General features: G+C 37.3%; 1 long non-coding RNA gene and 6 other non-coding genes across 8 annotated transcripts; 6 read left to right on the top strand and 1 right to left on the bottom strand.

Annotated features, from left to right (window-relative positions):
• The first annotated feature begins 1453 nt into the window (after positions 1–1453).
• Positions 1454–1526, top strand: Trnar-ucu (transfer RNA arginine (anticodon UCU)). The gene has a single exon. It is a non-coding gene; the product is annotated as a tRNA-Arg (tRNA).
• Positions 1527–2868: 1342 nt separating this feature from the next.
• Positions 2869–2941, top strand: Trnar-ucu (transfer RNA arginine (anticodon UCU)). Its single transcript has one exon. It is a non-coding gene; the product is annotated as a tRNA-Arg (tRNA).
• Positions 2942–7098: 4157 nt separating this feature from the next.
• Positions 7099–7171, top strand: Trnar-ucu (transfer RNA arginine (anticodon UCU)). Its single transcript has one exon. It is a non-coding gene; the product is annotated as a tRNA-Arg (tRNA).
• Positions 7172–7400: 229 nt separating this feature from the next.
• On the top strand, positions 7401–7473 carry Trnar-ccu (transfer RNA arginine (anticodon CCU)). The gene has a single exon. It is a non-coding gene; the product is annotated as a tRNA-Arg (tRNA).
• Positions 7474–12048: 4575 nt separating this feature from the next.
• Trnar-ucu (transfer RNA arginine (anticodon UCU)) lies at positions 12049–12121 on the top strand. The gene has a single exon. It is a non-coding gene; the product is annotated as a tRNA-Arg (tRNA).
• Positions 12122–14137: 2016 nt separating this feature from the next.
• On the top strand, positions 14138–14210 carry Trnar-ccu (transfer RNA arginine (anticodon CCU)). The gene has a single exon. It is a non-coding gene; the product is annotated as a tRNA-Arg (tRNA).
• An 8072-nt stretch (positions 14211–22282) lies between these two features.
• Positions 22283–25923, bottom strand: LOC127867327 (uncharacterized). 2 transcript variants are annotated; one of them, XR_008043438.1, is made up of 4 exons: positions 25732–25923; positions 25109–25162; positions 24294–24403; positions 22283–23912 (listed from the first exon to the last, which is right to left on the bottom strand). It is a non-coding gene; the product is annotated as an uncharacterized LOC127867327 (long non-coding RNA). The 2 variants fall into 2 exon arrangements; XR_008043437.1 differs by having other exon boundaries at positions 25637–25919.
• Positions 25924–27633: the final 1710 nt, after the last annotated feature.

Genomic DNA, 27633 nt, shown 5'->3' with positions numbered 1-27633 from the left:
ATTTTTGGACGAATAAGTCTTCGCTGAATCGCACTACATTGCCCGATTTAAAAAATAATGCGAATTATGTTGTGTTTTTTTATATAAAAACTAATCACCCTGTAAAATTGTCCATACAATTTCAAAACATCCAGGCCTGAGCGCCACCTCGGAATTTCATTGGCTCATTTATTAATGCATCGCAAAAAAGAGGTGGCGCGCGTGGTTAACGGCCGTGAGGTAAGAGTGGTTTAAATTACTTATTAACTTCTGACTTAATAGCAATTTTATACTTTAGACTATGAACAATCAATCAGTAAGATAAACACTAAATTACCCCTTCGTGGCGTAATGGATAAGGCACCGGCCTCCTAAGCCGGGTATTGCGGGTTCGAGTCCCGCCGGAGGTTAGTATCATTTTATATATCACGTTATATGGTGATCCCAAAATTAAGTGATAACAACTGAAATGTAATTTGTTTCATTACACAGCTTGAATATTAAAAATATGTCAGATTATGCCACCATAAAGTTAGTCTATCATAGAAGAAGACACATTACTATGTTGGTGTTGGTACAGCTTTTGTACTAAACAATCAAAATTTTAAGAAGAGGAAAAATATACACCCATTAATCTTGCCAGTGATGCTGTATGACATGTCGAGCTCAGTAATAGAAGCATTAGAGAGGATCACCAGCCGTCACGTGTGGTTGTTCCACATAGAAGTAGGCGCTAGAAGGTTAAGTGCACAATCTGTGTGTTTACTGATGTTAGCAGTTGAGTGTACTGGCAGGAATAGACGACAGACTATCCGGAAACCGAGCAAAGCTCCATAGCGGTCGTTCAGCAGGTTGTAACACAGGCGAGAATACACGAGCTGGAAGAAAAAGAATTAACGACATTCACACCCTAGCTGTGGTGGCCCACCCTCCCTAAATGTACATGGAACAGGCTTAAAACATTGACGGCGGAGGGACTCCATACTGATGATGAATGTCGATCCGCAATCCACAAACACCATAGCACTTGACTCTACATGAGATTCAAGGTGTATTTGCGATTGCATTCAACTAACATGGTACCTTGAATAAAATATTTTTTAATTAATCGAATAAAAAAATTCTGTCGGAGTTTCATTGTGAGCGGTTAAAGTTAAGACGTATTTTCTCAACAGTTGTTAGAGTATGTAACTTTAGTTTGCTTTGCTTAGCTTGTAGATTGATTTGTCAGTGCGCGCGAAGCACGTTCATATTATGATAGGGCCTCCACGCCGTCTGAATCACGTCCATTGGAATATTATTTTTTATCCTTATACAGCTTGAAAATAACATGTGTATGCCACTATTAAGTTAGTGTATCACTGTATGCTACTTATGTAACGTAGGATTCGTTTGGTGTCAATATACCATGCATACACTTTTAAAAACAATACTATTAAAATATTGATTTCTTACCTGACGACATCATTTATCTGCCACCGTGGCATAATGGATAAGGCACCGGCCTTCTAAGCCGGGGATTACGGGTTCGATCCCCGCCGGTGGTAAGTTTTATTTCATTTTCAGCAGTAAGCGTTGGAAATGGGAATATTATCTATTACACAGATTGATTAGTAAGGAACATTAACATATGATGCAACTTAAACAAAAACACAATTGTTTTTCGATTATGGGCATAATTGTTCAATTATTTGCTCTGAACGGAAAGTAGGATACAGTGGATTGAAATAATATTGGTTTAAATAACTTATTAAATTCTTAATTTTTAAACTATGACCAATCAATCAGTTAGATAAACACTAAATTACGCCTCCATGGCCTAATGAATAATGCACCGGCCTCCTAAGCTGGGGATTGCGGGTTCGAGTTCCGCCGGAGATTAGTATTATTTTATTTTCTGTATGGCGATACCATGTAATTGTTAACAGCTGTAATATTATTTATATCCTTCCACAGCTTAAATATTAAGCAAATATTAAGATTATGCCACTATAAAGCTAGTGCATCATAGAAGAACACAAACCATTATGTTATTGTTGGTACAGCTTAAATACTAAGCAATACATATTTCGGAAAGAGGAGAAATATACACATACTAATCTGACCAATGATGAGGTATCGAGCTCAATAATAGGAGCCTTTGAGTGGATAGCCAGCCGTCACATAAGCAAGTGGCTAGGAATACCCCAAATTTCTGCAGCGTAGGACTGTACGGAAAAAGCAACAAGCTGCAACCCGTACTGTCCTCACTGGTGGAGCAATTCAAGACAGCTAAAACGAGACTTGTACTCACAGAGAGAGTCTCCGCAGATGAGCAGATCCACGAAGCAGGCACTGTTACCCAACCAACAGGAAATAATTGGCCACGGAGACTGTCAGTCGAGCAGGGAACTCGCTTAAGCACAGAGACATTGTAGGAACTTAGCATTACAAACTCTTACACAAAAAGCAGGTCAACCGATAATAATATACTAGTAACACTTTAAAGACAAATACACATAAACACTTCGAGCGAAGGTATTTTGTTTTTAAATTATTTAATAATTTGTAAAACATTAAATCTTTATGGGTTCAAATAATGCATGCGCCCAACGTGGGCTCGAACCAACGACCCCGTGCATAAAAGTCTCGTGCATTTCCCACATCAAATTTAGCCTATACTCAGCGCTTATGATGATTCATTCAATCAGTTTATATCGCGTTTATTGTTAATGTACCGTAGGATACAGTGGATACGTTTGGTGTACATATACATGGTATACACGTTTAAAAGCAGCACATAAGGTAGTCGTGAAGACACAGCAATGACCTGTAAATAAACTCTGACATTCACAATTAAAAACAGTGCTATTGGGATATCGATTTCTTATTTTAACGCATCTGTCAACTGCCACCGTGGCCTAATGGATAAGGCACAGGCCTTCTAAGCCGGAGATTGCGGGTTCGATCCCCGCCGGTGGAATATTTCATTTTCGTTGAAAATGCGTTGAATTGGGAATAGTATTATATTTCACAGATTGAATATTAAGGAACAATATGATGCAACTTAAACACAAATACTAATTTTGAAAAAAATATGGGCATACTTGTTCAATTATTTGCGCTCTACGGAGAGAAGGATACTATGGATTGAAGTAAGGTTGCTTTAGATAATTTATAAAAGTCTGACTAAAAGCAATGTTAAATTTTAATATATGATCAATCGATCAGTGAGATAAACACTAAATTACGCCTCCGTAGCCTAATGGATAAGGCACCAGCCTCCTAAGACGGGGATTGCGGGTTCGAGTCCCGCCGTAGGTAAGTATCATTTTATTTTCAGTATGGCGATCCCGCCATTACATCGTAACATGTCATTGTTAACAACTGGAATATTATTTATTTCCTTTCGCAGCTTGAATATATAAAAAAGATTCAGATTATGCCACTATAAAGCTAGTGTATCATAGAAGAACACAAACCATTATGTTGTTGTTGGTACAGCGTTAAGACTAAACATTAAATATTTCAGGAAGAGGAGAAATATACACATGCTTATCTGGCCAATGATGCTTCATAAGTTATTGAGCTCAGTAATAGAAGCCTTAGAGAGGATAACCAGACTTCACATAAGGAAGTGGCTAGGAATACCCCAAGTTTCTTTAGCGTAGGACTGTACCGAAGAGCAACAAGCTGCAACCCGCACTGTTCTCACTGGTGGAGTAATTTAAGACAGCTAAAACGAGACTTATACTCACAGAAAGAGTCTCCGCAGATGAGCATATCCACGAAGCAGGCACTGTTACCCACACCACCAGGAAATAATTGGCAACGGAAACTATCAGTCGAGCAGGGAACTCGCTTAAGCACAGAGACATTGTAGGAACCTAACATTAAAGACTCTAACACAAAAAGCAGATCACCCGATAATAATATACTAGTAACACTTTAAAGATAAAAACACATAAAAACTTTAAAGATAAATACACATAAACACTTTGAGCGAAGGTATTTTGTTTTTTTAATTATTAAATAATAAGTAAAACATTAAATCTTTTTGGGTTCAAATGATGCATGCGCCCAACGTGGGCTCGAACACACGACCCCGTGAATAAATGTCTCGTGCATTTGCCACATCAAATTTAGCCTATCCACAGCGTTTATCATGATTCCTTTACTCAGTATATACCGCGTTTATTGGTAATGTACCGTAGGATACAGTGCATACGTTTGGTGTACATATACATTGTATACACTTTTAAAAAGCAAAACTATTTTGATATTGTTTTCTTACTTTTAAAAGCTGTTACCTGCCACCGTGGCCTAATGGATAAGGCACCGGCCTTCTATGTTGATGATGATTCCTTTACTAAATCTAGTCTATCATAGAACACACAATATTATAGTGTTGTTGGTACAAATTTGTACTAAACTGTCAAAATTTCAAGAAGAGGAAAACTGTACACAAACTTATATGGCCAATGATGTTGTATGAGGTATTGAACTCAGTAATAGAAGCCTAAGAGAGGATCACCAGCCGTCACATAAGGAAGTGGCTATGAATCCCAGTTTCCCAGCCTTGGGTTGTACGGAAAAGGCAACAGGCTGCAACTCCCACTTTCCACACTGGTGGAGGAATTCAAGACAGCTAAAACCAGACTTGTACTCACACTAAAATACCCCGCAGATGAGCAGATCCGAGAAGCAGGAATTGTTTCCGACACCAGCAGCAAATAGTCGGCTATAGAGACTGTCAGTCAGGCAGAGAACTCGCTAAAGGACACAGTAATTGTTAAATTGACCGCGGTCAAACACTTATGTTGAGCCGAGCAGAGAAGCGAGAGAGACGCGCCATGAACCAGACAGAAGTCAGGCGGACATATTACAACAAGGAACGCTGTAGCGGTAGAGATGAGAACACATTGGCGCATGGGCAGCATGCAGTACACACGAGAGGATATTGACCTGGGACGAAATCTGGACGTATGGCACCATTATACTTTCTTTCCTCCTTAGGTCAGTCCATGATATCCTACCATCCTCCGACAACCTCTGCCGTTGAGACTCATACTAGATCCTAAATGCAATCTTTGTGATCGTTTGGCACTCTAGAAAATGTTTTTATTACTGCCCTACATCGCTGTCACAAGGAAGCTACACGTCACGACAACGTCATAAAAGAGCAGGCTAACTGGTTTGAACAAGAAAGGGAAAAGGGATGTAGTAGTACTCCGTGAAAAAAAACTCGTCAAGTCGGGTGAAACTGCACAGGGATAGCCGACATAGAATTTTTTTGTTGTCGAAGATGCAACTGGATGAAGCAAACTGACAAGAAGCTCTTCTTCCAAAGTATCGCCCAGACAAACCTCATACTCGACGTCGTGCTGTAGTCAGAGGCGGGGAAACGACTAAACGTGATCGAGGTGACCGTACCTTTGGAAACCAGATTCGAGGAGGCTTACACGAGGGAAAGGGTCATGTACACGCAGCTGCCAGAAGATTGCAACCAAGAAGGGTGGCCTACTTGGTTTTTGCCCATAGAAGTAGGCGTTAGAGGGAATAGTGCACGATATGTGTGCCGACTGATGTCAGAGCAGTCGGGTTTACTGGCAGGAATAGAAGGCGGACTATCCGGAAAATGAGCAAAGCTCCAGAGCGGTCGTCCAGCAGGTTGTGACAGAGGTCAGAAGATAAAAAACTGGAAGAAGAAGAGCTATCGATATTAACATCGTAGGTACAGTGGCCCTTACCCTCCCGTGGAAACGCTATAGCGGTAGAAATGAGAACACATGGGGGCATGAGCAACATGCAATACTCACGAGAGGATATTGCCATCTGGACGTAGGCTTTCCTTCCTCCAAAGGTAAGTCCATGACATCTTATATCCCCTGACAACCTCTCCCGTTGGGACTCATACCAGATCCTAAATGCAAACTGTGTGATCGTTCAGCACTCTATACCTTGTTTTTATTGATGCCCTACATCGTTGTCAGAAGGAAGCTACTCGTCACGACAACGTCATAAAAAAGCCGGCTAACTGGTTTGAACAAGAAAGGAAAAAGGGATGTAGTAGTACTCCGCGAAAAAAAAACTCGTCAAGTCGGGTGAAAATGCACAAGGATAGTCGACTTAGAAAATCTTTAATTTCGAAGGCGCAACTGGATGAAGCAAAGGGTCATCTTGACAATAAGTTATTCTTCCAAGGTATAGCCCAGAAAAGCTCAGACTCGACGTCGTTCTGTAGTCAGATGCGGGGAAACGACTCAACGTGATTGAGTTAACCGTATCATGGAAAACCAGATGCGAGGAGGCTTACGAGAGGGAAAGGGCCATGTACACAGAGCTGCCAGAATATTGCATCCAAGGAGACTGGCTTACATGGTTGTTGCCCAAAGAAGTAGGCGTTAGAGGGATTAGTGCACGATCTGTGTGCCGACTGTCAGCAGTCGGGTTTACTGGCAGCAATAGAAGGCGGACTATCTGGAAAATGAGCAAAGAATCAGAGCGGTCGCCCAGCAGGTTGTGACAAAGGCCAGAAGATACAATCTGGAGGAAGTAGAGCTATCGATATTCACATCGTATGCACGGTGGCATCACCCTCCCGAGATTCCCGTTGACCAGGCGCGAAACATTTACGACGGAGGGTATATTTGCTGATGATAAATGTCGATCCTCAATACAAAACCACCATATAACTTGAGTCTACAAAAGCTTGAAGGGTGGCTGTGCGATTGTATTAAACTAACATTGTACCATACATAATATATGTTTAATTCATCGAATTAGAAAGTTTGTCGGAGTTTGATTGTGATCGATATGAGTTAAGTCGTATTTTCTCAAATTTTGTAAGAGTAAGTGATTATTTAATTTGCTTTGCTAAGTTTTTAGATTTGTCAGTGTGCGATATGTACGTGCATTTTATGATGGGTCCTATACGCAGTCTGATTCAAGTCAATTGGAATATTATTTTTTATCCTTATACAGCTTGAAGATTATGCCACTATAAAGCTAGTGCATCCGTGTATCCTACTAATGTACCGTAGGATAGAGTGGATACGTTTGGTATAAATATACCTTGTTTACACGTTTAAAAGCAATACTATTAAAATACTATTTCTTACCTTATAACAGCATTTATCTGCCACCGTGGCCTAATGGATAAGGCACCGGCCTTCTAAGCCGGGGATTGCGGGTTCGATCCCCGCCGGTGGTAAGTTTTATTTCATTTTCGGCAGTTAGCGTTGAATCGGGAATGTTATGATATTACGCAGATTGAATATTTAGGAACATTAACATATGATGCAACTTAACTGAAAAAAAAATGATTTGCGATTAATGACAAAGTTGTCCAATTATTTGCGCTGAACGGAAAGTAGGATACTTTAAAGCAATTTAAATTTTAAACTATGGCCAATCGATCCGTTTAATAGACACTACATTACGCATCCGTGGCCTAATGGATAAGGCACCGGCCTCCTAAGCCGGAGATTGCGGGTTCGAGTCCCGCCGGAGGTTAGTACATTGTATCATTTTATCTCCAGTATGACGATCCCGACATTACTTGTATTCGTTAACAGCTGGAATATTATTAATTTCCTTACACAGCTTGAATATTTAAAAAAATATTCAGATTATGCCTAAATAAAGTGTTTCATAGAAGAACATAAACCGTTATGCTGTTGTTCGTACAGCTTTAAGACTAAACATTGAATATTTCAGGAAGAGGAGAAATATACACATACTAATCTGGCCAATGATGCTGCATAAGGTATTGGGCTCAGTAATAGAAGACTTTGAGTGGAAAACCAGACTTCACATAAGCAAGTGGCTAGGAATACACCAAGTTTCTCCAGCGTAGGACTTTACGAAAAGGGGCAAAAACGAGACTTGTACTCACAAGAGTCTCCACAGATGAGCATATCCACGAAGCAGGCACTGTTACCCACACCACCAGGAAATAATTGGCAACGGAGACTGTCAGTCGAGCAGGGAACTCGCTTAAGCACAGAGACATTGGAGGAACCTAATATTATAAAACTCTAACACAAAAAGCAGGTCACCCGATAATAATATAGTAGTAACACTTTAATGACAAATACACATAAACACGTTTAGCGAAGGTAGTTTGTTTTTAAAATATTTAATAATTCGTAAAACATTAAATCTTAATTGGTATCAAATAATGCACTCGCCTAACGTGGGCTTGAACACAAAACACCATGCATAAAAATCTCGTGCATCAAATTAAGCCTATACACAGCGTTTATGATGATTCCTTCACTGAGTCTATTACGCGTTTATTGTTAATGTACCATAGGATACAGTGGATACGTTTGGTGTACATATACCATGTATACACTTTTAAAAGCAACACTATTGGCATATTGATTTTTTACTTTAAAGCAGCCCTTATCTGCCACCGTTTTATTTCATTTTCAGAATTGCGATGTCAGCAGTAAGCGTTGGAATGGGAATACTAGAGCTATCGCCATTCACACTGTTGCTAAGGTGTCCCCACCCTTCAGAGATGTACATGAATCAGGCGCCAAACATTCTTCACGGAGGGACTCCATGCTAATGATGCAGTTGAGTCTTCAGGAGATTCAAGGTGAGTGTAGACGGTAAAAGTTAAGACGTATTTCTCAAAAGTTGTACGAGTATGTGATAATTTATTTTGCTTTGCTTAGTTTGTAGATTGAGTTATCAGTGCGCGAGATACATTTTATGATGATTCCTTCACGCAGTCTGAATCACGTTAATTTTCAACATACAGTAGAATTCAGTGGATAAAAGTAAGTTGTGTGTAAATATAACTTGTATACAACTTTAAAGCAATGCTTATCACATACTCTTACACCTGTTTAGAAAATACGCCTTATCTTTTATCTTAGAGATAAAATGATACTAACCTCCGGCGGGACTCAAACCCGCAATCCCCGGCTTAGGAGGCCGGTACATTATCCATTAGGCCACGGATGCGTACTTTAGTGTTCATCTTACTGATTGATTGGCCATAGTTTTAAATATAAAATTGCTTTTAAGTTAGAGTTTAAGTCATTTAAACCAAACATTACTTTAATCCACTGCATCCTACTATCCTTTAGGCGCTAATAATTGAATAATTATTTATCATGATCATGATTGTGTTTTTAAATATTACTATTTTTTAAGATGCATCATCTGTAAATATTTGTTAATATTCAAGTTTACCATCGGCGGGTATCAAACCCCCAATTTCCGGCTTTTGAATTTGACGTTGCCACGTTGGCGACCTCGCTAGAACTAATTGCGAACGCTTTTTATTTCTATAAATAGCCATACACAAACTTAAAAAACCGGTTTGTTTTCACATGTCCGTCAGGACAAAAGTACTTCGCTATCCGATGTTAGGCGTAGCACTAATAAGTCCTAACTGTGTTTCTTTTTTATGTAAAATTTTACACAACTTGATTATTAGCGATACCATACAGATGATTCGACTAAAAATAATGAGAGCACAATTATGTTGCGGTCATGGGCACAATTATTCATCTATTTGCACAAAACAAGCAAAAGGTTAGGTTGACGAGCAATAATGTCCAACAAAACACATTTGAGTATAAACATGGCAAGCAAGATGTGAGACTACAATTCAATGTGACAAAACGATGAAAAAAGGACTTGTTCTCATATTTTTTACATATATATCGTCCAATTCATACCAAAACATATTCCGAAATCTATACTATTTAAAATGTGATGCTCAATGCTCAAATAAATTGATTGCTATTATCAACTTTTAGCATATAAAACTGCTGTCAGGACTTCCTGTGTGCGCATGTGTAACACCTAGGAAAAAGCATATGCCGTGATTGCAGGCATCGGTAGGAAAATGTGTTTCGGTAAAGCATTTTCGACTGAAACTCAGTAAACCTATCAACTCATCCTGAACATTCATCATCCAACCTAATCGTCAATGATATGCACCGAACTGACGGAGACACATAGCATATAAAAGAACATTTGTAAATGGCTTTGATAAAACAACGAGAACAGGTCACCAGCCTTTACATAAGAAAGTGGCTAGGAATACCCTACAGTTTCTCCAGCGAAGGACTGTGCGGAAAGAGAAACAGGCTGCAGCTTCTACCGTCCTCACTGATGTAAGAATTCAAGACATCTAAAACGAGACTTGTACTCACACTAAGAGATTCCGCAGATATGCAGATCCGAGAAGCAGGCACTGTTACCCACACCAGCAGGAATAATCGGAATTTTTGCGGGGAAAAAATCAGGTACAGTCGAAATTCGCCGAGTACGTGTTGGTATATGTTCCGTTCCCGGGGTACATTTAATTGTACTTTAAAGTACCAGGGGTACATTTAAGTAGTACCCGAGCCGACAATGACCAATCGAGCCTTACTACAAAGCATAATATAGCCAATGATTCTGCATGAGGTATCGAGCTCAGTAATAGAATTGTTTTCTTGTGTAATTGTTTTCTCTTGTCCGTCAGGACAAAAGTATTCCGCAATACGATATTATGCTGAGAACTAATAAGTCCTAAATATGTTTCTTTATTTTGAGACTTAAATAAAATATCACACAACTTGATTATTAGCGATACCATACAGATGACGCGACTAAAAATAGTTAAGAGCACAATTATGTTGTGATCATAGGCATAATTATTAATCTACTCTCACAAAACAAGCACAAGTTTAGGTTGACGAGCAATAATGCCCTACAAAATACATTTGGGTATTAACGTGGCAAGCAAGTTGTGAGACTATCATCCAATGTCACAAACAGTTAAAAAAAGGCTTACTGTCCTAATTCTTACATATAAATCGTCCAATGTATACCAAAACATATCCTGAAATCTGTACTTTATAAACTTCGATGCCCCATGTTCAAATCCATTGATGACTATTATCTACTTTTAGCATGTAACACTGCTGTCAAGACTTCCGGTTTGCGCATTTATAACATCTATGAAATAAAAGTGTTGTAGGCGCTGAAGGCCTGGGGCTAGATTTAGTGTGCTTGGGAAGAAGTATAGTCCGAATTTCTCCCTTTGTCCGAATGTATACGGATTGACCCTAGCGGTTGAGTGCAGAAGCTCAGAGACTGTAAGAAAAGACAATATTTTTGTATATACTACAGTGTACAAAGACGGTGGAATACTACACGATACTAGTGGTGGGAACGATAACCTTTTGTTCAACTCTAAAGATCAAGTAGAGGTTCGTTCACATAGGCGGTGAAGATATACAACAACAACAACATGGCCGCAATGAACTGTTATTGTTGGCGTCACATAAATCACTTTCTAGCCTAAAATAGCGTTTTATTACATAATTAACAGATCATGAAAAACACTCATACTTCCTATGTAATGTGTATACAAAAGAAAATCCACTTACTCTGAAAAAAAAACTGTGTACAGATTGTGTAAATTGTAAAACGTAGAACTTTTCGCGCTCGATTTGCTCGATTTGCGCGCTCGATCTGCGCAGTGAAATATCATATCCAGTTACTTCGTCTATTTCCGAGAATGATCGTAAAAATGTGTTGTTTATTTTTATTTTTTTTTTTTTTCTGGAATGTCTTGTTAACACAAAATAAAATAACAATATTTTAAAATATGTTTATAAATACCAAATATTATTTCTTCAAAAAAGGTCTCAGAAAAAAATCTTTCTGTTTCCGTAATCACATCTTTTCGGCCTAGACCGTCAAGTGAGGAACTTATTCTCGCATGAATATGCAAACAATAAAAACTATGTCGTAGCCAATGCTTAGAGCAACACTGTTATGTTATATAGTAATGTTTTGTATTTACAAGGCGGGTTATTGAGATTTGCGAAGAACCAATTTTATTGCGCATGAATTAACTGGTAAATCGGACTTTTGGAAATTCGGATTTGACAGCCAGCCGATTCGGATAGGCTCAGACAATTTGTATCATTACTTTGGCATTGGGGCTACGCCCCAGGCCAAAAACATCTTCTATGAATGAAGGCATCTGTAGGATAATGGGTTTCGGTAGTGTTTTCAAAAGCAATTCTATTGGCATATTCATTTCTCACTTTAAGACAGCTTTTATCTGCCACCGTGGCCTAATGGATAAGGCATCGGCCTTCTAAGCCGGGAATTGCGGGTTCGATCCCCGCCTGTGGTAAGTTTTATTTCATTTCGAACATGGCGATCAGTAAGCGTTAGAATGGAAATATTATTATATTACAAAACTTGAATATTATCGAATATTTACAGATGATGCAACTTATAGTATTATTGAAAAATACAACTGTGTTTGCGTTTGTGTTTGAATCATGGGAATACTGATTCAATTATTTGCGATCAACGAAAAGTAGGATACAGTAGATTGAAGTACACGGCCGTTAATCACGCGCGTCACCTCTTTTTGAGATGCATTAATAAATGAGCCAATGCAACTTCTGAGCTGGCGCTCAGGCCCGATTTTTTGAAATTTAACGGATAATTTTACAATGTGATTAGGTGTAATATGTTTTTCAACACATTTCGCAATATTAAAAAAATCGGCCAATGTAGCGCGATTCAGTGATTATAAATTCATCTAAAAATGTACATAAACATACAATCACAACCCATTTGGAAACGTGGGGACCTTTATAAATTGTGGCATGGTATAATTCGTACAAGCAAATCGATGTATTTTGCCTGTGTGACGAGCAAATTCCCTGCCAATTAAAACGCTTATTACATAAAACGATTGCTTTGAACCTGTAGAAGTTAATGCTTGCATTAAAACATCGGCTTCTAGTCCATCTAATAGATAAAATTGCATTTTTCAAAAAGAGATGGATCCAATACCAAGGAGGTGGCGCTCAGATTAGGAGGTGGCGCCAATGCACATTTATAGCTATTTTACAGTGAAATATTTTATGTTATAGTTTCTATTTTGTTTTCGGACTTAAATTAATTTTTGTAAGCTGACTTCTTCAGCAATTTTGAGTCGCTTGCGTTTTTAATAGAAAAAGTAGTTTTCTATAATGTATTGGTGGATTTAAACGTTCGTCTTTGTAAGATAACAACATTTAACATGTATTATACGAAAATGTTAACGGAAAAAGACCGAGCTATCTTTATTGTTAAGAGTTGATGGTGGGAAAAACAACATAAATGAGACTAATTAAGATTCGTTGACCTTGGCCTTTTAGTAAATTAAGCATTTGGATTAACGGCCACAAATCATAGTTACACGTAGAAGTGTAATCTTATACTTATTTCGTGAATTATAATACTGTATACACATATTGATGTCGATGAATTATTTTGATATTGTTGAACATTAAGTTATTGGTTGGATTGAGTATAACACATTTCTGATATACATCGTACAATATGTTTTATTGATGTTGATGACTTCCTAATTGAGTTGATCACTTATTTATTTTAAAAAAACTACATCTTATTTATTATAGACTGTGTTTATGTCCTGTAAAGATTTGAACCTTCGTATGTACGTTGAAAAATATATTTAATATAGAAATTAAATTATCTATCAAATCTACGTCATGTGATAATGTCATTCGGTACGACTGTTTATTGATACATCATGCATTGGCACCACCTCCTATCATTAGCGCCACCTCCTAAGCATTGCCTCCATCTCTTTTGGAAAAATGCAAAATTATCTACTACGTCGGCAAAAAGCCAATTGTATGCATGCAGCATCCAATGTATGTTGTGCGCAATCGTTTGATGCCGTTAGCGATTTAATTGGGTTGACATGTTCTCGTCACACAGGAAAAACTCATCGAAATGCTTTTTAAAATCCACCATGCCACAACTTATAAAGGTTCTCACGTTTTTAAATGGGTTAAGAATGTACGTGTTTGTACATTTTTGGGCGAATAAATTTTCGCTGAATCGCACTACATTGCCCGCTTTAAAAAATAATGCGAATTATGTTTAAAAAAACATATAAAAACTAATCACACTGTACAATTGTTCATGAAATTTCAAAACATTCGGGCCTGAGCGCCACCTCGGAAGTTGCATTGGCTCATTTAATAATGCATCGCAAAAAAGCGGTGGCGCGCGTAATTAACGGCCGTAAGGATGGTTTAAATTACTTATTAACTTCTGACTTAAAAGCAATTTTATATTTAAAACTATGAACAATCAATCAGTAAAATAAACATTAAATTACGCCTCCGTGGCCCAATGGATAAGGCACCAGCCTCCTAAGCCGGGGATTGCGGGTTCGAGTCCCGCCGGAGGTTAGTATCATTTATATATCATATTATATGGTGATCCCGAAATTAAGTGATAACAACTTAAATGTTATTTGTTTCTTTACCCAGCTTGAATATTAAAAATATTTCAGATTATGCCATTATAAAGTTAGTGTATCATAGAAGAAGACAAATTACTATGCTGTTGTTGTTACAGCTTTTGTACTAAACAATTAAAATTTTAAGAAGAGGAAAAATATACACACATTAATCTGGCCAGTGATGCTGTATGACATGTCGAGCTCAGTAATAGAAGCATTAGAGAGGATCACCAGCCGTCAAATAAGAAAGTGGATATGCATACTCCCAACCCATCCAGTTTCTCCAGCGTTGGACTGTACAGATAGAGCAGCAAGCTGCAACTCACTGGTAGAGGAATTCAAGACAGATAACACGAGACTTGTACTCAAACTTAAATACTCCGCAGATAAGCAGATCCGAGTAGCAGGCCTTGTTACCCCCACCAGCAGGATATAATCGGCTACAGAGACTGTCAGTCAAGCAGAGAGCTCGCTCAAACAAAGAGACATTGTGATATTGACGGTTGTCGAACGTCAGCGGATTGGAGCAACAAAAACACTTATGTGCAGCCGAGCAGACAAGAAAGAGGGGTGCGCCATGATCCATTAATGCATTAACAATAAAAGCGATATAGACTTTGTGAATGAAGCATCATGAACGCTGCGTATAGGATTTATTTAATGTTGGTAATGCAAGAGCCGCTTATCGGTTTTTTTTGGGAGGGAGGGGGGGGGGGGGCGAGTTCGAGCGCACGTTGGGCGCACGAATTATTTTAACACATGAGCATTTCATGTTGTACGAAATTATAAATAATTATAAATGTTATCTTCGCTGAACGTGTTAATGTGTATTTATCTAAAATGTGTTACTAGGTATACCATTATCTGTTGACCAGCTTTTTGTGTTAGAGATCTCAAGTTTATGTACCACTACTTCCTTTTTATCTTTTCGTAGTGCATTTCTAAAGGATTGCTCTTCTCTTTTTGCGTACGTAGTGCCTATTTTGATATAGCACCTCTTTTCGTTTTTTTATCAAAACTATTTTCTAATAACATAAGCGTTCTTTTATATTCTGTGTGTGGCTAAAACAGCTCCGTGCATATCATTGACGATTAGACTGAATTGTGAACTTGCAGGATGAGTTTATTCGTTTACTGAGTTTTAGTCTAAATTGGTCTACCACATCCCATGTTTCGGTCGATGCCTGCATCATGGAAGATGCCTTTTCTTAGAGGTTACACATGCATAAACCGAAAGTCCTGACAGCAGTGTTACATGCTAAAAGTTGAGTATAGTTATCAATGAGTGGGACAATTGCGCATGGAAAATAAAAACATACAGATCCCATGATGTATTTTGGTAAATATTTGACGATTCATATGCAAGAAGCGCTTATTGCACTTTTTTGTCACAATGGATTGTAACTTCCAACTTGCTTTGCATGTTTATACTCAAATGTGCTTTGTTTGGCAATATATCTCGTCAACCAAAACGTTTGCTTGTTTTGTGCAAATAGGTGAATAATTGTGACCATCATCGCAACATAATTGTGTTCTTCACTATTTTTAGTCGCATCATCTGTACTTTATCGCTAATAATCAAGTTGTGTAAGATAATAATTAAGTCTCATAAAACAGAAACATAGTTAGGACTTATAAGTTCTACACGTTACATCGTATAGCGGAGTACTTTTGTCCTGGCGGACATGAGACAATAAACCGGTTTTGCAAGTTTTGTGTGAATGGCTCTTGATAGACATAAATAGCGTTTGAAATCAGTTCTAGCGAGGTCTTCTTCGTGGCAACGTCAAATTCAAATTCATTTTTATGGTCCCCGAAAATTTTCGGGGAGCATATAGTTGCCAGTTTGAAGTTCCTTCCGTACTTTCTTCCTTCCGTCACACTTTTGTTACCGTTTCTCATAGCACCTTCAATACTTTATCGATCTCTTTCATTTTGGCATGTAGGTACTTTGCATTGACCTCTACCTTTTGATGAGGTTTGAGGTCACTGGGTCAAGGTCAAGGTCACCGAGGCTAATAATAGATTTTTTCCGTCACACTTTTGTTACCGTTTCTCGAAGCACCTTCAATACTTTACCGATCTCTTTCATATTTGGCATGGAGGTACCTTGCATTGACCTCTACCTTTTGATGAGGTTTGAGGTCACTAGGTCAAGGTCAAGGTCAGCGAGGCTAATAATAATATACTTTTTCCGTCACACTTTTGTTACCGTTTCTCAGAGCACCTTTAATACTTTACTGATCTCTTTCATATTTGGCATGTTGGTACCTTGCATGGACGTCTACCTTTTGATGAGGTTTGAGGTCACTGGGGTCAAGGTCAAGGTCACCGAGGCTAATAATATATTTTTTCCATCACACTTTGTTTACAGTTTCTCATAGCACCTTCAATACTTTACAGATCTCTTTTATATTTGGCATGTATGTACCTTGCATGAAACTCTACCTTTTGATGAGGTTTGAGGTCACTCGGTCAAGGTCAAGGTCACTGAGGCTAACAATAAAATACTTTTTCTGTCACACTTTTGTTACCGTTTCTCATATCACCATCAATACTTTACCGATCTCTTTCATATTTGGCATGTAGGTACCTTGCATGGACCTCTACCTTTTAATGAGGTTTGCGGTCACTGGGGTCAAGGTCAGCGAGGCTAATAATAGAATTTTCCGTCACACTTTTTTACAGTTTTTCATAGTACCTTTAATACTTTACCGATCTCTTTCATATTTGGCATGTATAGTACCTTGCATGGACTTTTACCTTTTGATGAGGTTTGAGGTCACTGGGGTCAAGGTCACAGAGGCTAGTAATAGATTTTTATTTCACACTTTAATTACAGTTTATCATAGCACCTTCAATACTTTACCGATCTCTTTCATATTTGGCATGTAGGTACCTTGCATGGACCTCTACCTTTTGATGAGGTTTGAGATCACTGAGGTCAAGGTCAAGGTCACCGAGGCTAATAATAGATTTTTCCGTCACACTTTTGTTTCAGTTTCTCATAGCACCTTCAATACTTTACCGATCTCTTTCATATTGGCATGTAGGTACCTTGCATGGACCTCTACCTTTTGATGATGTTTGAGGTCACTGGGGTCAAGGTCTCAGAGGCTAATAATAGATTTTTTGGTGGTTATTAACACATAGATTGACAAAGCGCATCATCGGGGAGCATCCATCAGTTTCACTGATATTCTTTTTTATATCAGAACACTTATCGTAATGCGTTTTAATTTTAAACCGTCATTTTTTAAAAAACATTTTATGCAGATTTTACCTCAGCACGCACGTATGCACATAATGCAAACATGCGCATAAATTATACTTGTTAGTATATTTTAGAGATTTTATATTAGTGTACTTGCTTTATAAAATAAAGACTGTCTTGAAACTCTGTGTACATGTGGCCACAATATATGCCTCGATCGCAAATCACACAACAAAGTAGTTATTAATGACGTTATGTGTGTTTTAAACATAGTCCCGAGCAGATTTTTCGCAATGCTGAAAATAAAAACTTACAACCGGAGCCTTATCCTTTATCGGAGGCAGATACGTTGTTCTTGAGTACTCTGATTGAAAAGTAATCATTTCATGTGCAGCACTTTTATGTAAGGAATAAATAGGCCTATAGCATTGCTTTAAAACATGTATATACGTTATATTTACACAAAACGTTTTTGTATCCACTGAATCCTACTGTATATTGGAAATTAACGTGATTCAGACTGCGTGAAGGAATCATCATAAAATGCACGTGCATCTCGCGCAATGACAAATCAATATACAAACTAAGCAAAGCAAAATAAATTATCACATGCTCTTACAACTGTTGAGAAAATACGTCTTAACTTTAACCGTTCACAATCAAACTCCGACAGAATTTCTTAATCGATTAATTACAAAATATTGTATGTATAGTACTATGTTAGTTGAATGCAATCGCACACACTCTCTTCAATCTCCTGTAGACTCAAGTTATATGATGGTTTTGTATTGCGGATCGACATTCATCAGTAGCATGTAGTCCCTCCGTCGTCAATGTTTCGCGCCCGGTCCATGGGCATCTCGGGAGGTAGGGGCTACCGTACCTACGATGTGGATATCTTCTGTTTCGAGATTGTGTCTTCTCGCCTCTGTTACAATCTGCTGGACGACCGCTCTGGAGCTTTGCTCATTTTCCGGATGGTCCGCCGTCTATTCCTGGCACTAACCCGACTTCTTACATCAGTTGGCACACATATTGTGCACTAATCCCTCTAGCGCCTACTTCTATGGGGAACAACCTAGTACGCCAGCCTCTTTGGTTGCTATTTTCTGGCAGCTCTGTGTAGGTGGCCTTTTACCATTTAGAAGGTCTCCTCGCATCTGTTTTTCCAATGTACGGTTAACTCGATCACGATTAGTCGTTTCCCTGCCTCTGACCTCAGCACGACGTCGAGCCTGAAGTTTGTCTGGAAAAAACAGCTTCTTGTCAAGGTCAACATTTGCTTCATCCGGTTGCACCTTCGAAAATAGAGGTGTTGTATATCGGCTGTCCCTGTGCAGCTTCACCCGGCTTGACAATTTTTTTTCGTGGAGTACTAATACGTTCCTTTTTCCGTTCTTGTTCAAGCCAGTAAACCGGCTCTTTGAGGACGTTGTCGTGACGCTAACTGTATATTCTTTTTTCCAGCGCTGTAGGAAAGCAAGAAAGAACATGTTCCAGAGTTTGCATTTAGGATCTGGTAAGAGTTCCCAACGACAGAGGTTGTCGGGGATTGTAGGCGGTCTTGGACTGACCTAAGGAGAAAGGAAAGTCTGATGGAGTCATACTTCAAGATATCGTCTCAGGTCAGTATCCTGTCTTGTGTATTGTATGTTGTCCATGCTCCCTGTGTCCTCATTTGTACCGCTCTATCTTGTCTTGTTGTATGATGTCCGCATAACTGTACGTGCGGACCGTTAAAAAAGATTTGAGATTTTATCAGTTATTGTATTTAAGAATGTTTGATTATTCAGCAATTGTTGTATTTCATTTACTTACGAATCGTCTATTTTGCATTAAAATCGTTTTGTTTATTAGGATTCCATTTTCTGGATGAGGCATGTTTTTAGTGTTTGTTTCGGGGATCGGGATTAGGATTACAACAAAGGGTAAAGTTCATGAGGACATGAGAGGGACAAATGACATTCCAAATGCGTTTAACAAATCAACGAATAAAAAGTTCTTTCGGGAGTATTATTGTAAAATGCAAGAGTTGAGGCGTATTTTCTCAATAGTTGTTAGAGTATGTTATTACTTATTTTGCTTAGTCTGTATATTGATTTGTTCAAGTAGTTTGACATTTGCAAAATACACGTGCATTCACGCAACACATCTACATCGCATTTATGATGAGTCCTCCACACAGTTTATATTACGTTTTTGTAACTGACAGTTAGATATAGTGGAACAAAAACAAATTGACATAAATATAACGTGTAGACATAGTTTAAAACAATATGCATATTAAATGCTTACTTAAAAGCAACGTTTTATATTAAATTTAGACTAATTAATCAGTAACATAAACAATAGATATGTGCGCCTCCGTGGCCTTATGGATAAGGCACCGGCCTCCTAAGCCGGGGATTGCCGAAGATCGTCGGCAACACCTACTTATAAATGAAATATATATAATCATCAACACAATAAAGTGTTATGAACCAACCATTTACGTTATTAATGATTCAATCAAAATTCGCCTCGGAACTGTCTCCAAGTCCAATTAAACAAGAGAAAGCCAATTCCACTTTCCTTGTCAAAATGACAAGTATCAAACATGGTTTGATTTATATTGCAAGTACTCTGTGCAAAGTCAAATTACTGATTATGTTTGTTAAACACACAGCTAATTGGAATGCTGTTTCAAAATTGTTCGTACATTTAATTTCAACCCCAGGCCTTCTGTTGATTGTTAAAGAACAAATACCCTTGCCAAATGCATGTGGCAGAAGCTGGTAGTGGGTTACAAATTGACGTTTTTGTCGCCGGCCTCTGTACTCCGCCCGACATTTGTCCCTTACAGACCCAAACAGCTCAAAACCCGAAGCTGAACCACTGCTGGTCCATGGCAGCCCAGAGCCGAAATGATCTTCTGTCTCCTCCAAGGCCACGACAAAGCTGAGAATACCAATAGGCTTGTCAGCATTGTGTTCAACAAATTTGGTATTTGAAATGTCAAGTCTATTTACGTAATATATATGCCTCTTGTGCTTTCTGACATGGTCCTTAATTTCATTCGATCACATGCACCTGTACTTGCGATGTCGATCATCTGCGATGCGCCACATGATCTAAAAGAAACAGCCAGAAGTCGAAGAAAACCTTATAATTATTATGCAATTCATTAAAACCCTAAAGGTTCATAGTTCATATCAATTTTCATTCACTAACAGTTTATTTGTAATTTAGATATTTGTTTTTACCGCCTAAACATTTACAGCGTACTGTCTTTTGTAATATACATTGATTTACTTTTCAAACGAAACAACACTTGTGCACGAAATCCTAAGTATTTATTTATTTATGATTAACGTGTTAAGTATCATTATTCACAAACTGCATTATCTTCGTTACGGTATAGTTTCTTTTCCACAATTAACGATTATCGTCCATTTCAGAGCGTTCGTACCGCCGTAAAACTAATCTTGTCATAATGAACACGGTTGCTAACACCCTCTCGAATAAATGTGAATAACGCATTTCAACGGGGACTTGCATTTGGTTATAACATAAGGGACTTTATACAAATGCTTGAGTTTTGGAAAACACAAACATGTCTGCTTTCATGTACACATGAAACTAGGTCATCCTTAATAAAATTATTACAAACTATGTTGGTTTCGAACACTTCTTTACTACGACCTGTGTTAGAGCCAAGAGAAATCTATTATCGATCGCGTGCGCTCGTATCATACAGTCCCCTAGATACTGTACATACTGATCACACGGTGTAATCGGATTCGAATCGTCGCCCGCATAATTGTAGATGACATCGACTGGCACCCGGACTAAACGACATAACACATGAGGTTAAGAAACATACTTGTAGATTATTGAGGCGTCATTCAGTACGCCATTGCAATGTAACCGACTGTTTAAATGTCCAACGAGCTCCTGGTAATCAAAGATGGTGTACGTTGAAAGCTTTGTGGAAACAAACTGCGCTGCCTTGCCTTCCAGTATTGGAAACAGCGTGTTTAGCCTTTTTCCGTCATCACAGTGTTAATTATTAGCTGTCATTTCTACTTTTGCGATCTAGGTTGTAAACTGCACTATTCCAGAAAATGACGGTAATTTAACCGGAAGTGACTTCGATCTAGTCGACGGTGAATATAACATGTTAAAGGGATTGGTATAATATTGTTTGTGTCTCTCATTAGGACATGCTACACGTATTTGTATACCTGACAGTTGCAAGACCTCTATTGCAAAACATTTAACAATTGCCCTTTTTATACAAAAACCTGGTCAGTCATTAAAGTTTTGAAATCGATGACTTATGCTGTTTGTTTTCAAAAGCTGACATAATTATTATACTGTTATCATTATTATATGAATGTTCTAAACAACGCTTTCTGGTTCCAACAAGTTTGGCTTTCGTTCTCTCTTGTTCGCTTGTTTTTTTGTACATAAAGACTTGTCTGTTTTCCACAAATGTTTAAAAACAGTAGCATGCATTATGACTGGGGGCAGGTGTCACCAAACAACACGGCTTAGATGCGATACATTATGATTTTATTTAGTATAAAATCCGGGTCTTCTAGACACAGAAATCTCATCTGGTAGCTAACCAAGGGTGACTTCACCTGCACCAGTTTCATCTTTGATGTTCCTTAAGTCTCTTCTATATTGCTGCCAACCACTGGGTTCTTGGTAGACGGTTGTTTGTCACTTTTACCCTTTTCTGCTTTACTGCAAGTTTTTTCATCAAGACCCTCGCTCTGTCTAATTTGTTTCCTTCATCGATATACAGAATGATAAGTTAGCATGTTTAGCAATTTAATTGTCAAATAAGATACAATTATCTAACAAAACTATTTTTAAGCTAATTTTGTAAATAAATAACAATACACTTATTTTTACCGAAACAAACAACATGACCAAACCCAATAAAAACACTAATAATAAAGTAAACTATTTGTTTCAAACTTTCTGGCATCTATTTTGTTTCCTTTTTTTCAAGTTTACACCCTCCGGTTTATGAATACATCGACCTTAATTAAAACGTTCGTAACAATCTACATTAACTTATTGTTAAACATTCTTCCTTCGTACAAAAACATTTCACCTTACTAATTTCTTGCTGAAACTTAAATAATGTTTATAAACCGTGTGCCTTATATTGTTGTCTAAAACATAAGACCTCATTTGGTGTACCTCTATATCAAACGCATTTGTTTCAAACATACTACAAACCCAACACATTTAAACCTTACTCGAAAAAATTAAAATGTGAGTTTGTATATGTTCAGTAAACGACGTTGTTGTGTACAGACGTAATCGTTAATTTTCATATGCTTATACAGTAATACATGTATCTCAAAGTTTTTGAGTGCAATTCGTTTGTAAATGTTACATTTGAAACGCAATTTACAGTTTACATACTCATACGACCAACTAAGTAATGTATAAGATTAAAATCAGTTCTTCTTACTGCTAACAAACAGAGAAGAAAATATGACAGTCAACCGTTTGCTTCTGCTTGTTTGTGATATCGTTTGTTGACATTGAAGCCTTTTTTTTACTTATGTCATGCACAAGCTTTTCCAGTCATTGTTGCATTCGTAATTATAAAATAATAATAATAATAATAATAATAACAATAATAAAAAAGTCATCATTATCATCATGAACAACATTATTTTTATAAATGTTAGAACTAGTAACATAATAATTACCACTGCAATGTATTTATATGTATTATTGTCAACACAAATGGTCGAAAAACAGTACTAGTTACGGTGAACACTTGCTACATACACTTAAGTTTTGAAAAGCAAATGCAGAACACCACAGAGCATCTATACCACCATAACGTGGCCCATCAAACCCGGAAGCGTGTTCTATAGATATGGATGTTATTTGAACAGGAAGTTTTAAATGAAAAACATCGATATGACTCAAATCCCGCTGAGTGCGGTTTCAGTTACAAGATTTGTTTTCCCTAACACGGGTTTTCTTTAAGTGCAAACGTTCTTGTGTATAAATGGACCATATGTTTCATAAATTAAGCGGGATAGAACAAGATTAAGAAAACTTAGAAAATTAATTAAAATGTACTAAGTTATTATTTAGAGAGATTAGGAGAAGGATTGTTCTTAACAATTTATACACGGTGTGAAATGAGAATTTCCCTTACATCTACAATAATGCTATGTAAGTAGGGTTATGGATCCATGTAGAAATAATGCAGGCACATTGTAAGATATGTACACATCAACACCATTCTTTCTTCATTATAAGTTCGTTGATATCCCGGCTTTACATGGAAACGGTAGACCCACAGTTTGAACACTTCTTCTCTTTCATCATCAGACAGCAAAGGATGCCGATAGGGAAAAAGACGATGGCAAGTATAATACCAACAATGGAGTACCCCTCTTGCATGAAGCCAACCTACAAGAGCCAATTATGAGATAATGCGATACAAACAAGATAACACGAAACTAAAACAATATCATGAGAACAACACTTGCCAACAAAATAAAACCAATGGAAGCTGGAGTAACACTGACTCAATGATAAGAATCGTATTTCACTTTTTTATTTGTGTTTTGTTTTCGTAAAAAACAAACGCTTAAAATCACATGACATCAATTGACTTTTATCATTTTACGAGTAAACTTCGCTTGGGAAAGGCCGTATCCGGAAAATACTTTAAGTAAGCGAATTATGTTAAATTACTCAATTATACATTATGATTGAACAATTGAACCTGATAAGTATTATATAAATACACTTCAATATTTAGCAGGATATGAATAACAATGTACCCACCCGACATGCCATACAATTAGGTGTTACAGGCATATACTGCCCGATCGGAGGGTATGGCCCTGGGGATGGTTGGTGTGGACCAGGGGCTCCGGGCGGCATAGTTCCATATGCTGGTAGAATACAAATAATCTATTCCATTGTCAACATAATATTTTGATATATCCATATGTGATTGGTATGTGTTATAAAGAACACAACAAATTACATATAGAACTTTGCTATGCAAATGTCCAGTCAGATACAATATTGTGTAACAGAATGGAATTATAATAGTTATTGAACATACCAATTGCAAGCTCATCATAATTATAAACATACACATTAAATTAACATGGCTGGAAAATACATTTAAAGCCATATAAATTCTCAAAATCAACGAATATTTCGTAAAATGTTTTGTTAAATAAATTTAACCCATAAAAATCAGTGTACCTTATAGCAATATTTCAACGCTAGATGTGGTCTGGTAACATAGATTTAACGAGATACAAAATGCTCGTTTTTACTTTTGTGTGTGAACATATATTTTATGTTAATTTCCCGCGACGATATCCGAACATTTACGAGCGAACGCGAGATTGGCTTTGGGAAGCTCACGAGAGCTACGTCGTGCTTCCGACGCTGCCAGAAGCCGATCTCGCGCTTGCTCTCCAAACCTGAGATTTGCATAATTTACTCCAATAACATTAACTACTATTCTTAATATTGTGTGATGGTACTAATAGCAACATTATTGTATATAATGATTTTAATAGTAACGAAACTTCTGGGATAAATGAACAACAACCGTGTCCACTCTAATCATTTTCAGTTACCTCTGTTGTCCGCCATTTTCACTGTTCAGTCAGATGAACTATATCGGATTTAATCTGAAAACAATTGGTTACATTGGTGAATAAAAGCATGTCAGCTTGGTTGCAGTTCAACCAATTAAAAACTTTTGTTATAACGACTATTTTCCGAAATCAACACAAATTGCGAATTTTAAATCTAAAATACATAATTGCAGAAGGAAAAAAAGACAGGAGCAAACCATAAACGGAAATTACATAAGCAAACACAATCAGACGTATGATTTGTTAAAAGTGTTCATTAAGCAAAACAACGAATAAAAAATACAAAATCAACGGAATGCAAATTACAATCATTTAGTTATTTAATTTATATTAAAAACATGTCAAAAACATAAATGCCGATATAATAAATGGATCGTTAAGTATTAATACTTTCATGTGATGAAGCTGTAGCGCTTTGTTGTTGTTTTTAAATTGACTTTATATGACATGTAGTACTATATCGCCAAGTAATTATTCAATGCATCCCTAAATAATTACAACACTTACGGTTAGTTTTGTTTTTAGTCCCGATAATATGTTTTCCTAATACGGTTGTTTTAAATACAATGCGCAAGGATAGGTTAGGGATAAATGTAACTTACCGCAAATCGTAAAATAAACTTCCTTAATCAATGTTGCGATATGAACGAATAAAGCTGCACAATTTATGTAGCGTATGCCTTAAGGAATTTCTTACTGATTAAACAGTTCGTGAATGTAGCTTTATAATTAGGCTTAAGCTTTACTTCCCGATTTCTCTCTAGTTATGCCTTAAACGAAAATACAACTGGATGATTATGCAATGGTCGAGTAACTCTACATTACTGCTTGATATTTGCGTTAAACAAAATCCCCCCAAAACATGAATATAAATAGAAAACAAAACAGCTTGTTAGAGTTTAAAGACTGATACAGATAAATTATCTTGCATGTTAAGTGTATCAAACTTGCTTTACTATTATATAGTACACGTGATCAAAATTCCTTTGGGTCTCATTATAATTTGGCTAATTTTCAAGGCATTGTTCTTGACGTTTTATTATCAAGTCAGGTATCATTTTTAAGATTTATGTTATTTTCCAAAATCTGGAAGAAAAAATATCTCTTGTTAGTTAAAAAAATGGAATATGCCGGAATGAAGACACCTTATGTTCACTAGCTTTCGCCTGTAGAATTTGGACAAAGACCCAGTCACCCAAGAAATGCATCAAACAATTCCTTGTTAAGCGTATTCCGCATCAAAATGCTCACATGTATTACCGAAACACAAATATCTAAGGAAATACGTACACAAGGCAAGTATGCGATCGCTAAAGGCTTTTGTATAAGAAGTGAAAAGAAACTCTTTAGAAAAGGCATTACTTACTAACCATGGATAGATGCACGATGAATTTGTGAATATAACCTTAAAGATACCTAGCATTTGCAATCATGGAAAACAGTATGCATACGTCGTTCCTTTCCCACACGAAGTCCGTCCGTTATTCCGACCGTCTTACTTTTATTGTCCGCGCCAGATCTCAGACACTATTGATCTGAATTCGATTAAACTTGATAGATTTTTACACAGTTATTGCCCCTGGCTTATTCAAATGTCACTATTTGTGTCCGCAAGAGATCTCACCCATGTACGATCTGACCTTGATGTAACGTGATCTGCAGCATCTGTTTGGTGGACATGCGCATTCTTATCAGGTCGTTCCGTTCCAAAGATTGTTCAGAGAAATATTGCTCTTTGATTTTAAATATGTTATTTCAGTGCACAATTCCCACAATAATGATCAGAACTGGTGAATCGTGATGCAGCATTCCTGTACAGTGGTCATGCGCATTGTGTCCTATTAATTCGGTCCAATAATTTGTTCAGGGGTATAAGAACCGACATTGAATGTTTGCTTTCTCAAGTTGTAAAAGATAATCTTTTTTTACCTGGTGTCTGATATTTGTTTTGGGTTTTCATAATCAATTACAACGTGTCTACGAATTTAAACGAGATGACACAATGTCAAAACAGCCGTCCACCTGTGGACATTTGTACGAGATAGAAAAATGATTATCAACAAGCTTGAACGATTTTTTATTTCATTGTAATTTTCCGAACAACGCGGAAGTAACATATGGTAATCGGGAAATTACATCGCTGTCTATAATATTTCCTGTTTGTCAAATTAAAGCAAATGAAGAGCGTGGCGTACGTTTTATATTTCTATTTGTGTAAGTCACCCATTAAATATGTTGAATATGTAAACTTTTTTTCCTTGTCAAAATGAAACCAAGAAGTTATTTTTATATCTTCTTGAATAATAGGCAATTTTATGGGAAGTATAGATTAACGTTTCTCTAAATAAAACAAATCATGCGTTCCGTTCCATCAATCATGCTAGACTGGGGTATATAGTTAATATACACGAGCGACTGATATTATTTCAAGCACGTTTCTCTCTCAATGATATTTCTGGAGTTTGACTGCCCCCATGTATTTATTCCCACAATGCGTTGGCTGC

This window comes from Dreissena polymorpha, chromosome 2 (genome assembly GCF_020536995.1).
Source record: "Dreissena polymorpha isolate Duluth1 chromosome 2, UMN_Dpol_1.0, whole genome shotgun sequence".
Taxonomy (NCBI): Eukaryota; Metazoa; Mollusca; class Bivalvia; order Myida; family Dreissenidae; genus Dreissena; species Dreissena polymorpha.
The sequence above is the reverse complement of the archived record's forward strand: the minus strand, read 5'-3'. Positions and strand labels throughout refer to the sequence as shown.